We start from the raw sequence: 12821 nt of genomic DNA, 5'->3' as shown, positions 1-12821 counted from the left end.
ACGTGGCATAAGGGAGTTTAAAGCAATCGGGAAGCCTGCACCCAAATCCCATGGTGGGGAGTGCTGAACACCCAGGAATGCAGATAATCCTGAAACCACAGGACAGAAAGCCACTTCTGCCCAGCTCTGCCCACATCTCTGGCCCAATATTAATCTGCATGATGCCTCTGGAAACAGGAATAGAGGAATAGTCAGTGGCAGGAACCTGCTTGGTTCAGCCTGGGCCCAGAACCTACCTGGGCCCTGAGCATATTTGAAGAAAACCAGAGGCATACAATTCTCTGTTTCCTGACTGTGGCTTTTTTTGATTCGAAGCTCTAAACACCATTTTGTTGTTGAATTTTAATTGGATATCTTTCTTTTTGAATTCAAATATTATTCTTTCCTTTTTCCCAGAAATAAGTCCTAATACCATCGCCCTCCCCCTCTGCTATAAAAGTATTCCCTTCACCAGCCATCCACTTTCCCAGCCTAGGCAGGACCAAGGGCTGCTCATTCCATTTGTGCCGAAGAAGACCATACTCTGATACACATGCAGATGAGGCCATGGCACAGTCCCTGTATAGTGGTTGGGTAGTGGTTTAGTCTCTGGGAACTCTGCTTGGCAGGCATGGTTGTTCTTATGGGGTTGCAAGTCCCTTCAACTCTTTCAATCTTTCTGTAATTCCTCCAACTGAGGTCCTGTTCTCAGTTCAATGGTTTGCTGCTAGCATTCACCGCTGTATTTGACATGCTCTGGCTGTGCCTCTCAGGAGACATCTCTATCCAGTTCCTGTCAGCCTGCACCTCTTAGCTTCATCCACCTTATCTAGTTTGAAGGCTGTATGTGTATAGGTCACATATGGGGTAGACTCTGAATGGCCATTTCTCTAGGCTCTGTTTTAAACTTTGCATCCCTATCCCTTCAATAGGGATTCTTCTTCTCTTTTAAAGGAAGGAGTGAAGAACCAGCATTTTGGTCATCCTTCCTGAATTTCATTTGGTCTGTGAATCTTGGAGAATTTGAGCATTTGGGCTAATATCCACTTATCAATGAGTGCATACCATGTGTGTATTTCTGTCATTGGGTTAACTCACTCAGGATGATATTTTCTGGTTCATTCTCTTTGCCTATGAATTTCATGAAGTCATTGTTTTTGATATCTCTGTAGTATTATATTGTGTAGATGTACCACACTTTCTGTTTCCATTCCTCTGTTGATGGGCATCTGGGATCTTTTCATTTTCTGACTATTATAAATAAGGCTGCTATGAACATGGTGGAGCATGTGCCCTGTTGTATGTTGGAGCATCTTTTGGGTATATGTGCAAGAGAGGTATAGCTGGGTCCTCAGCTAGTGCAATGTCTAATTTTCTGAGGAACCTCCAGACTGATATCCAGAATGGTTGTACCAGTCTGCAATCTCACCAACAATGGAGGAATGTTCCTCTTTCTGACATCCGTGCAAGCATCTTCTGTCGCCTGAGTATTTTATCTTAGCCATTCAGACTGGTGTGAGGTGGAATCTCAGGGTTGTTTTGATTTGCATTTCCCTTATAACTAAAGATGTTGAACATTTCTTTTGGTGCTTCTCAGCCACTCCATATTCCTCAGCTATCAATTCTTTGTTTAGCTCTGAACTGCAATTTTTAATAGGGTTATTAGTCTCCCTGCAGTCCAACTTCATGAGTTCTTTATATATTTTGGTATTAGCCCTCTATCAGTTGTAGGATTAGTAAAGGTCTTTTCCCAATCTGTTGGTTGCTGTTTTGTCCTAACCACAGTGTCCTTTGTCTTACAGAAGCTTTGTAGCTTTATGAGGTCCCATTTGTCTATTCTTGATCTTAGAGCATAAGCCATTCGTGTTTTGTTCAGGAAATTTTTTCCAGTGTCCATGTGTTCAAGATTCTTTCCTGCTTTTGCTTCTATTAGTTTGAGTGATCTGGTTTGATGTAGAGGTCCTTGATCCACCTGGACTTAAGCTTTACACAGGGCAATAAGAAGGGGATGATTTGTACTCCTCCATATGCTGACCTCCATTTGAACCAGCACACTTTGCTAAAAATGCTATCCTTTTTCCACTGGATGCTTTTGTCTCCTTTGTCAAAAATCAAGTGCCCATAGGTGTGCCGGCTCATTTCTGTGTCTGCAATTCTATTCCACTGGTCTATCTTCCTGTCTCTGTACCAATACCATACAGTTTTATCACTAATGCTCTGTAAACTGCTTGAGTTCGGGGATGGTGATTCCCAGGGAAGTCCTTTTATTGAGGATAGATTTAGCTATCCTGCGTTACTTGTTATTCCAAATGATTTGCAAATTGTTCTGTCTAACCCTATGAAGAATTGGAATCTAATTTTGATGGAAATTGCATTGCAACTGTAGGTCACTTTGGGAAAATGGCCATTTTTACTATCTTCATACTGCCAAGCCGTGAACATGGGAGATCTTTCCATTTTCTGAGATCTTCTTCAATTTCTTTCTTCATATCATGAAGTTCTTGTCACACAGATCTTTCACTTGTTTGATAAAAGTCACACTGAGGTATTTTTATATGATTTGGGACTACTATGAAAGGTGTCATTTCCCTAATTTCTTTCTCAGCTTGTTTATCTTTTGTGTAGAGGAAGGCTACTGATTTGTTTGAGTTAATTTTATACCCAACCACTTTGCTGAAGTTGTTTATCAGGCTTAGGAGTTCTCTGTTGTAACTTTTGGGGTATACCATGTATACTACCCTATCCTCTGCAACAGTGATATTTTGACTTCTTCCTTTCCAATCTGTATCCTTTTGACCTCCCTTTGTTGTCTGAGTTTTGGCGAATGCTGGGGACAACATACTATGGAGACTTCTCAGTAGCCCGCAGTAGCTTTTTGTAAAAACTGGTTGTTTCCATTTCTCCAATCCTTAGCCCTGGACAACGGCTGTATAGATTTCATTTGTGTGTGACTGCCTATCAGTTGGCCTTGGTGTGCACAATTATTGTATTGTATCTGACTTTCCTACTTCTTTCTCCTTCTGCTCTGGTGAATTCTGTGAAACTAGATGTTCCTTGATGTTATGATTCTTAGACAAATGGAAATTGATGCATAGGGGCACAGCACAGCACAGCCCTAGTGGCCCAGGTAGATACTGTGTATTCTCATCTTGGAAAAAATGTAATAACTGCAGAATTGTAGTTCTAGATTAGGGTTTTACTTGCAAAGACACCTTGAAGAAAATAAGAGAAAATGAATTTGAGCCAACATTGGGACCCTAAGAAAGGAAAAAGTTATTGAAGTTAGGAAGTAAGTTTTACATAATATTATACACTGGTTAAGGAAGTATAGAATATATAAAATAATATACTAGTAAACTAAGTCTAACTACTGGAACCCTTATGAGAGTCATTGTGTGCAAGGAACAGAACGCTAGTGGAATTAGTGTGCTAAGGGTTACCTTGATTCTTTCTGGTCACTGCCTGGCAGTTTTGCCTATGTCATTTATCATTAGAGTGTCGCAGGAAAATGCAATTAGCTGATCTCGGAGCTCTGGACTCTGAAGTATAAAAGTAAATGGTTAAAGTGTAAATAATGATAAGTTTACAATTATTATTATTATATTGGCCACAGGCCTGGGTATAGGGCAAGCCTGAAACTTTGGGGAACAGTTGTAATTCTTAGTTCTTGGTGGGATGTAGTCATTCTTTGCATTTGATTTGGCAATGATTATAAAAGCTCTTTTTTCTACCCGCTTTTGGATTATTAATAACTACAGAACATGTGAAGAGTAAATGAGAGAGTGCATGAGGGAGTGAATGAGAGAGTAAATCACAGAGCAAATGTAAGAACAAATATGAGAGCCAGGGAGAGAGCATAAGAGGAGAATTTGAAAATGAGTGAGGAGAGAATGTGAGGTGTGTATGAAGATTGTGTGTGTGCGTGAAAGGAGAGTGCATGTGGTGTGTGTGAGATATGTATGAGGTGTGTATGAAGAGTGTGTGTGAGAAGGAAAGGGTAATGAACAGACGTGTGCATGATTGTGGGAGTTTGAGAAAAGAAAACTGCAATAAAAAAGGCAGAGTGCACAAAAGAATGCAGAGTGTGTGCAGCCTCAAGCTGAGAGAGAGAGAGAGAGAGAGAGAGAGAGAGAGAGAGAGAGAGAGAGAGAATAACTTTAAGCCTTGAAGTTGCCTGTCAGTTTGTACCCAAAGAGTCGTCTGTGGATATGTATTATGTGCCGTCCAGATATTCCTGTTTCCAGGTGAGAACTCTGATCCTGTGACAGAGGCCAGGAAAGTCTGACAGAATGGCTGCAACCCTGAGGGCAGAGGATAAAATATTTGGCCTAGACCTCCTAATTTATCTTTTCACCTGAAGCCTTATTATTAAATTTTCTTACTGGAATAGGACTACGATCCTGGTGAGGGTCTTCTCTCTTGGATACTTAATCATTTCTTCGTTGTCACAGACTGTTTGAGCTTACTCCAGTCACTGGGAGTTATTCACACCTTCAAATTTGCTGAACTTTTCAGATTTCTACCATTTGTGGCAAACTGAGCGACAAAAGCAATGAATGTTGAGCACTTCACTGGGGTCCAGTGCATATGGAGCTATGGGTGTATGGATATGGTAAGTCCCTAGGAGTTACTCTAAGAAAGTAGGACTGTGCTCTTAGGACCCCTGCGTGACCTCACTTCACTTTGCCAGCTTTGTGGGCTTCTACACTGCTGCTCTGAGAAGAACTGAAAACTAATGAAATAGATATGTAGCCTCCCATTACCTTTGTCATTGTTAGGATATTAGTAGGAGAGGTTTGATTGAAATATACTCTCAAAAATACTAACAAAACCACTGCCTCTTGTGTACCATCTGGATGAAGTACCAAGTTCACAGACAGTTCTTCACAAACTTCTCAAAGCCAGCAAACTGGAGCATGAAGAAAGCCAAGTCCAAGGCATTCAAAACCAGCATCCTCACCAATGCCCCCAGGAAAGGCTTTGGTAAAAGAAGGGAGGTACTGAGACAGTTGGCCCTCATACACTCAGAGAAGACTGTGCCAGGAGAATTGGGGAAGGATTGTGGGAGAGAGTAATTAAGTATCAGTAGTCAGTGAGCAGAACGTAAAGTGAAAAAGAAAAAATATATAAATAGAAATAAAATAAAGGTCTTTAACAAAATGGGACACAATGTGTTGCTGAACTAACTCTACTGTGTTTACACTTGCACTTGCTTTAACATCTAGAGAGACTAGATGTGATAAAGTAGGATGCCCCTGTCGTTTACATATACTATGTACACAGCAAAGATAAATGAAGTGGATAACATGCAGATCACAGATCCATTGTTCCCTCGCATCTATGTGACTCTGCTTCCCTTTATCAGGACTGTGGAGGCCTCCTCTCATCCAGGTCTCAGGGCTCAAGCAAAATGCAGTCCCCTATGATCTCTGGCCAAGTGCTCTTGTGTTCCTAAAATTACTCTGCCTCAGGCTGCAGAGGCACTGAAGGGCCAGCCTTCACCTTCAAGGTGCAACCACTCTTTCAGTCTTTACAGGCTCTCTGTTACTCAACTGAAGGTTTCAGCAGAGGCCTTTCATCTCAATAACAGAAGCTTACCTAATCCAAAACATTGGGAAGCCATCCTACACTCCTGATTGCCTGCTTACCTGAGACCAAACTACATAGCTCTCCTCTTTATGCCTGTTTCCCTGATTTGAAAGTAAATATTGTGTTCATCTGTGGCATCGGTGGTAAGAATAAAATCCTTAACATGAATAACAGGACCATGCAGAGCATGGGCTTCACATTCTAGGTACAGAGTGAATAGCTAGACGGAATTACCAAAGAAAACAATAAGAATCCTAACAACAATTACAGAAATTATGAAATGAAATAAAACAAAAACAAAAGCAAAAACAAAAATACCTTGTGGGTGCTGGTATTAAAGGCATGTATTAACTCTGACCAGCTTTTAGGTATTTCCAATAAAAAGCAAACAAACAAACAAACAAACAAACAAACAAACAAACAGCCTTATTACAGTTGCAGCAGGTGCAGGAGAGAAAGCTGGGAGATATCCTGTGCTGCTGCCCCCAGGCTGTGATTCTGCAGCAACAACTTCCTTGGGAATAGGAACCTGTATGCAGTGGGATCCCTTGCTGGGCCTGTCATCTCAAAAATAGGGACTTCCCTAGTCCAAAACCTTGGAATCCAGTTTACTTCAGGCCAGGAATGAAGTCAACCATCATTAGGGAAAGAGCAAGGGGAAAATTACATAGGAAAAAATATGTGCCTTAATCAGAAAAGATCCTCAACTTCTAAGGCCTCCACAATCTCCACCCCTCTCTTCTGAGCTGTGCATAGAGATGTTGTATAACTCCAGATGGTAGGAAAAGGCAGAGTATTTCCCAGAAAAGTCATACATGATTTTCACCCTGACATCTGTGAGGTGAGGTGGCATCGTATCACAGAGTCAGCTCACCCGGGATAAGGACACAGAAGCCACAGATGACAATACTAATGGACTCCCTCCTGAACTTATGGACACATTAAAATTGAGGTTTAGCCTAACCTTAGGCCATTCCATTCCCTGCCCATCCACCTGATTTTTATGTTTGCTCTGAGTAAAAGATCAGAGTGGAGCCCCAAATATCCTCATGATAGGACTTGGAAATTCAGGAAGAATGATATTGGAGAAGGGATGGCTATGTGGTTACAATGTGGTAACTGGGTTCTGACCAGGAACCTCGTCCTTAGCCAATGGAGACTTTAAGGCCGGGCCTCCTGCTTGTTCCAGTGCAGGCTAAGACTTCAGGGTCAGGCCAGCTCCTGAGCCCCACACAGGGCTGCCTGCATACCCTTGTGACTGCATTAGAGCCAGAGTGCTCTCCGCCCCATCCTCTTCTCTCCTCTTTGTCACAGCCATGGTCCCCAAGAGCACTTGTCAAACACCTTTATACATCTATGTCAATCTCAAAGTCAGATTCCCAGAGAATCAATCCCCATAGCTGACCATAAATGAGTATTCTTTGTGTGTGTGTGTATATATACTGTTGTAGAACACAGAATAGGGATTCTTGGTGAAAGCTTCGTGGACATGTGTCTTTGCACTGGGATCTTTCCACATGACTTAGATATCCTTGCCATGAGGTCATTACCAGTCACCTTGCCATTTCAGTTTCGTTTTTCTTTTGGATGCTATCGCTGTTTGATGTAAGATCCAAGGCTGAACTTCCATACTGGGCTATGGTTTCAGACTTGCTTTACAGCCATATGGCCCTCGGGTTGTTTCCTTTTGATCCTAGAGGTTGATTAATATTTCCAGCAAGGCTTCCAGTACTTGATAGGTACATGCTGTCACAGCAGAGTTATACAGAATTCATATGCTGGCCTTCCTCTGACGGTGCTTACCTTTGCCAAGTCCTCAAACAGGGCAGCACTTGGAAAAAAAAAACACTGCAGGGAAAGAAATCATACATGTGGGTCTACCCCTGGCTCCTTGAGAAATGGAAGAGGAATATGGTCTTGGCTTACTGGAAGTCTTATCCCAAGACTAGGGAAGGGGACTCCAGAGAGCACTAAGCCTTCTCCTCATCCATCATAGTCTGTATAGCCTGTGGCTTTCATGTGGTCAGTGTGATGACCTTAAAATGTTCTAGGTATTTCTGCCATGTTATGTCTCTATACCTACACATGACCTCAGGTGTACAGTCACATTGGAAATATAAAAAGCCTTGCATATGAATTGTAAAATTCAATGTGTGTTATATTTAAAATACCACAATAATTGAGTGGCCATTGCTACAGTAAATATTATTAGGGGGTTTCTCCCCCACCATAGATCATTTAGTTCCCAAATAAAAGACACAAAGCTTTTAGATTTAGAGTAAGCCTTAAAGTACTAGAGCTGGGCAGACATCAACCCTCTGTGCTATTTTTTCTGCTTCCCTGTCCATAACCCCGAGGTATTGCTTGCCATGGTCTGCCTGGGCCACTCCTGTTCTGACAGGCTGGCCCTCATGGTAATACACTCACGATCCACCTACCCTATGGGGTGCTGTCTCCTTCCTTCTCCTCCATGTCTTTTCCCTCTTCTTGTGGACCCTTCCTGAGCCCCCAGGCCCAGGGAAACTTTGCTCTGTCCCCTCTCTTCTGCCCAGCCCATGTTGTACGGATTTTATTAACCAATCAGGGATAACTTAGTAGGCAGAAAGAAAGAAAGAAAGAAAGAAAGAAAGAAAGAAAGAAAGAAAGAAAGAAAATCTGGAATACATGAGGATCTCCTTGTCTTGGAGCAACCAGACCTTAGGGTACAGAATTTACCATTTGAATATACAGCAGCAGCAGACACATTATAGGCCAATCTACTTTGTAGTTGGACTCAAAGCTTGGCTCTCACATCCATTGGATGTTCAACCTGGAGAAGTTATTTTACCTTTGTGTGACTCAATTCCCTTATCTGCACAGTGAGGATGACAATGAGTGTTAATTCACAGAGTTGTCTTGGGGACTGACATGTTCATATATCTAGTATTTAAACATTAAACACCATCTACTTTGCATAATTAATAAAAGTCTGTGGAAAGGGCAAAGTCATAAAGCCAGAAGAACATTTGATTTGGAAATGGGGCCATACAACTACCTCTAATAACAAATTGAGAATCAGGGAATGGTGGAAGACTAAGGCCAGAGAATTGGGAAATCAAGGCCAGCCTGGGCTGCGTAATAAGATCCTATCTCAAAATATCAAGTCAAGTCAAGTTTGTAGTAATAATAAATCATGAAATAGCCATTGTAAAGAATTTACAAAAAGCAAAGCAGTGGAGCAGAGTGGATGCTGTGTGTCAAGTCCCTCTGCTGTCCATCTCTGGGACCAAGTATGCATCAGATCAGTGACGGGAATGGGGTGCTGAGAGCCTGGAGCAAAGGGATGCTGGCTGCATGGCCACATTTGAACAGCGCTAAAGCAGGACTAAATGCTAAGAAAAAAAGCCATATGCAAAACATGTAAATTTTAATGTCCTCCAGAAAGGCAAAACCACAATAATTTTACTGTTTGTCAAGCTGCTTGTGTCACCAAACTTCTAATATTGCTAAGGACGTGAAAAACTCTTCTGATGCAAACCAGTTGCCAATAAGAACAACCACTGTCCTGACCAAGGTGACCTGGATGCTGTCAAATAGGCCGAGGCAGCCTGGACAGCCGTCAGAGTATGTTTAACACACAGATATCTGTCATTTCAAAAGGGGGAAAATGAAGCCACACTTTTCCCCCCACTTTTTGCAAAACCAAGAATACTCCAGCATTGAGGCTTACAAATAAAAATATGCCAAGAAACTTCATAGAATATGCATTTCTCTTGTGTGTGCTCCTGAGTGTGTGTGTTTTGTTTGTGTTTTGTATGTGTTTTGTGTGTGTGTATGTGTGAGTGTGTGTGTATGTGTGAGTGTGTGTGTGAGTGTGTGTTTTGTGTGCATGTGTGTATGTCTGTGTGTATGTTTGTGAATGTGTGTGTGTGTTTTGTGTGCAGGTGTGTGTGTCTGTGTGTATGTGTGTGAGTGTGTGTGTGAGTGTGTGTGTTTTGTGTGCATTGTTGTGTTTGTGTGTGTGTGTGTGTGTGTGTGTGTGCACAAATGCTTCAATTATCTGCTATGGTGAATACTATCCCCAACTCAATTATGAAGGTTAGTATTAAGCTGTGAGTAGTATGTGGAGAGTGGTCACAAAGACTAATTAGGAGTCCTCTTCTGTTAAGTTGTCTGAGACTTCCAAATGCTGCATGCTGTGAGTGGGCCTCACATCTCAGCACACTAATTCTATTAAGTACAATTCCCGTGTGTTTTTCTTAAACAATTTTCTATGAAAAGCTTTAATAATTTTTTTCTCCCATTCATTTTTTGTGGAGGGGACAAGGGTCTTTGTTTTGTTTTTTTTTCCTTTTTTCTTTTTTTTTCTTGCTTATTTTAGGTCCACAGGATTTTCTGTAGCTTTTGAGGAAGTCCTAGACTTAGGACACTGGATCTGTATAGTTTAGGGAATTAACCAGTTCACTGAGCACATTTTTTCTTTGTTTGGTTTCTGTTTTTCTTTTGAGATCTCACTGTGGGAGCAGAGGAAGTCCTGAGGAACTGCAGCCCTAAGAGGATGTGTGTTGTAAAAATGATATGACCATGCCATGGACCCAAAGCCATTTATCCATGGGGAAAAGGGAAAGGCCCCCATACCCCTTGAGGCTCAGAGACATGACAAAGCCTTCTCGGGATGGTGTTGATAGTCTGTGCAGATAAAGTCTACTCTACCTTTCCCCCTGGCCCCATCTGGATATTTACAGCCTGAAGACTGCCAGCTGCAGAGACTGCTCCTACTGAGATTAGCTAAATCTGCCCCTTGTCAGTTACATATGCATAGTCCTCCCCTCCTTGTTTATCTGCATGCAATGCCCACCTCCTTGCTGCCCTGAGCAACAGCCCTACTTCCTGGCCAACTCTATATAATAAACATGCTGAGCTTCTGGGATGCTGCATTTTCTCCAGCTCATGGACCCAGCCTTCCCCATGTAAGTGTGTCCAATGCCATTCTTCATTTCCTCCTCATCCGTGGTCAGGCCCAAGTCCCTGGAGCCAGGCAAAGGACTTGGCAATCTCAGTCTGCTCCACTTCGAAGGAAGTGCTTTCTACACTGAAATCTAAAGCACACAGTGGGTTCAGCTCCCTCTCAAGTGTCTTTGGTGAGGGTTGGGGTGGGTGTGAGACCAGTTGCATTCTGACTATTGCAGAAGAGTAAGGATTCACAGTTTGTTTTTGGTGAAGGTGAGCTCCCCAAGAGGCTATCATTGCCAACGTTTTCCCAAGTCACCTTCTAGGAGGTCAACTGACTCCTAGGTGAGTCTTTGGTTACACTGCTTCAGTTTTCTGTGGCTACACTGTCCAAATGGCACCCACTGGTCACACATGGCTATTTGAGATGAACTAAACTTAGAACTAAAATCTGCCTCTTTAGTCACAGCAGGCAAACCAGGAGGCAAACAGCCAGCCAGAAATCCATAGCCAGAAACACAGCAGATATAGAATATTTCTATCATCTAGAAATTTCTCCTGGACAGAAGTGGTCTAGGTTCTTGGTGTCTGGTTTTTCCTTCAGGGAGAATTACTTGCCATACTAATATCCAACAGTTTATTTTTAAAGCAACTTTAACAAAATACGACTTACTCATCACCAAATTAATCCAGTTTAAGTCTACAGTGCAATGGTTCCCCATAAATCTACCCGAGTTCCCCATAAATCTACCGGAGTTCGTTGCTAGACCACGAAACAAAAGAACGAGAGTGTATGCAGTTATGTAAAATGGTATGCAACAGTATTGACCACTGCATAATTATACTGCACTACTTTTGAATTCTTCAAAATTCAGGCCTTTTATTGATAGTTGTACAAAAATACATTATCCTAGAGTTGAGAAAATATACAGTATTTCATCTGGGCTTTTTTTTCATTGAGACTTTAATATTTTTGCATCTTTTGCTAGTATCGTTAGATTCTTTATAAGAGTTTTATTTTTTGGAGTTTTTTTTTCTTTTTGTTTTTTGTTTTTTTTTTTTTTTTGTTTTTTGCCAATCTGGTCAGTATTTGATGCCATTTAAATGTTCTCAGGATTTTGATGAAAATAATACTACAATGATAAAGTGATACTCATTTTCTTGAGCCATTTACATATGTATATACACACATATATGGGAAGTTATATATACATATTTCTATGCTATACTGTGTAGAATACAATTCTATTATACGTCAACATATACATTTTGCTCAATATGATTTCTGTGAATGTTATCAGTCATGGGGAAATATTAAGAGCCTGAATAAACATGGACAATATTTGCAGAATGCACATAAAATTGAAGATGGTATATAAGCAAAAATGTGAAGTATATCACTTACACTTTCATATCGAATGCACTTTAAAATTTTTAATAGATTAAAAAATTTAAATCATCTTTACCCAGTTTCTTTTTTTTTTTCTTAATGTGTCTCCTGGATGATTTGAATGATATATGCTGCTTAAGATCCTTTTCACAACAGTGACCTAATGCCTTAAATGTGTTTCTGATATTTCCATTCACTTGATCACTGTTCAATAATTTTACCATGTTGATAACTATACTTTCTTTTTTATCACTTTAAGAATGTAACTTTCATGTGTGAGTATACACTTTTGATCCTAACACTTTGAAGGCATAAGCAGGTGGATCTGTTTTTTGAGGTTGACCTGGTCTATATAGGAAAACCCTATCTTAAAAGAATCAATCAATAAATAAGCAAATAAATAAAAAGAATTTAAAACATTTCTAATTAATATGAACACAACCACATCTTTAATAACAATTGATTTTTATTGCTGATAATTCATATAATCAATTTACAAAATGTTACATAGTGTCATGGGAACTCAATTTCATCGTAAAATAAACCTGCTTTTCTCTTTTCATTGATTGCTCTTAGTTTCCATATTCATACACATATATAATTTATTCTGATTATTCTCTCTCCCACATCTTCCCATTCCCTCCCCTGTGACTTAAACATATACAGTCTTCTAAATTTAGGTTTCCGATGTCTGATTTCTCTTTTATTTATTATACATTTCTTTACTTTTCCATCTATAGTTTATGATATCTTAATAAGAAACCCATTCTGTCATTAGCACTCTCTGTGCTTGATAGGAGACATTCACATTCTTCAGTAGCTTGTCCTCAGTGCAGGAAATGACATCAAGCTCTCTCTCTCTCTCTCTCTCTCTCTCTCTCTCTCTCTCTATCTCTATCTCTCTATCTCTCTATCTCTATCTCTATCTCTATCT

At 40.6% G+C, this 12821-nt stretch overlaps 1 protein-coding gene across 1 annotated transcript in view; it reads left to right on the top strand.

Annotated features, from left to right (window-relative positions):
• Positions 1 to 12821, top strand: part of LOC148003419 (disks large homolog 5-like) — a 169718-nt gene that overhangs the window by 5259 nt on the left and 151638 nt on the right. The gene's annotated exons all lie outside the window — the stretch shown is intronic.

Source organism: Rattus norvegicus, chromosome 9 (assembly GCF_021556685.1).
Source record: "Rattus norvegicus strain SHRSP/BbbUtx chromosome 9, alternate assembly SHRSP_T2T, whole genome shotgun sequence".
Taxonomy (NCBI): Eukaryota; Metazoa; Chordata; class Mammalia; order Rodentia; family Muridae; genus Rattus; species Rattus norvegicus.
Note: the sequence above shows the minus strand (reverse complement) of the source record. Positions and strands in the feature narration are given on the sequence as shown.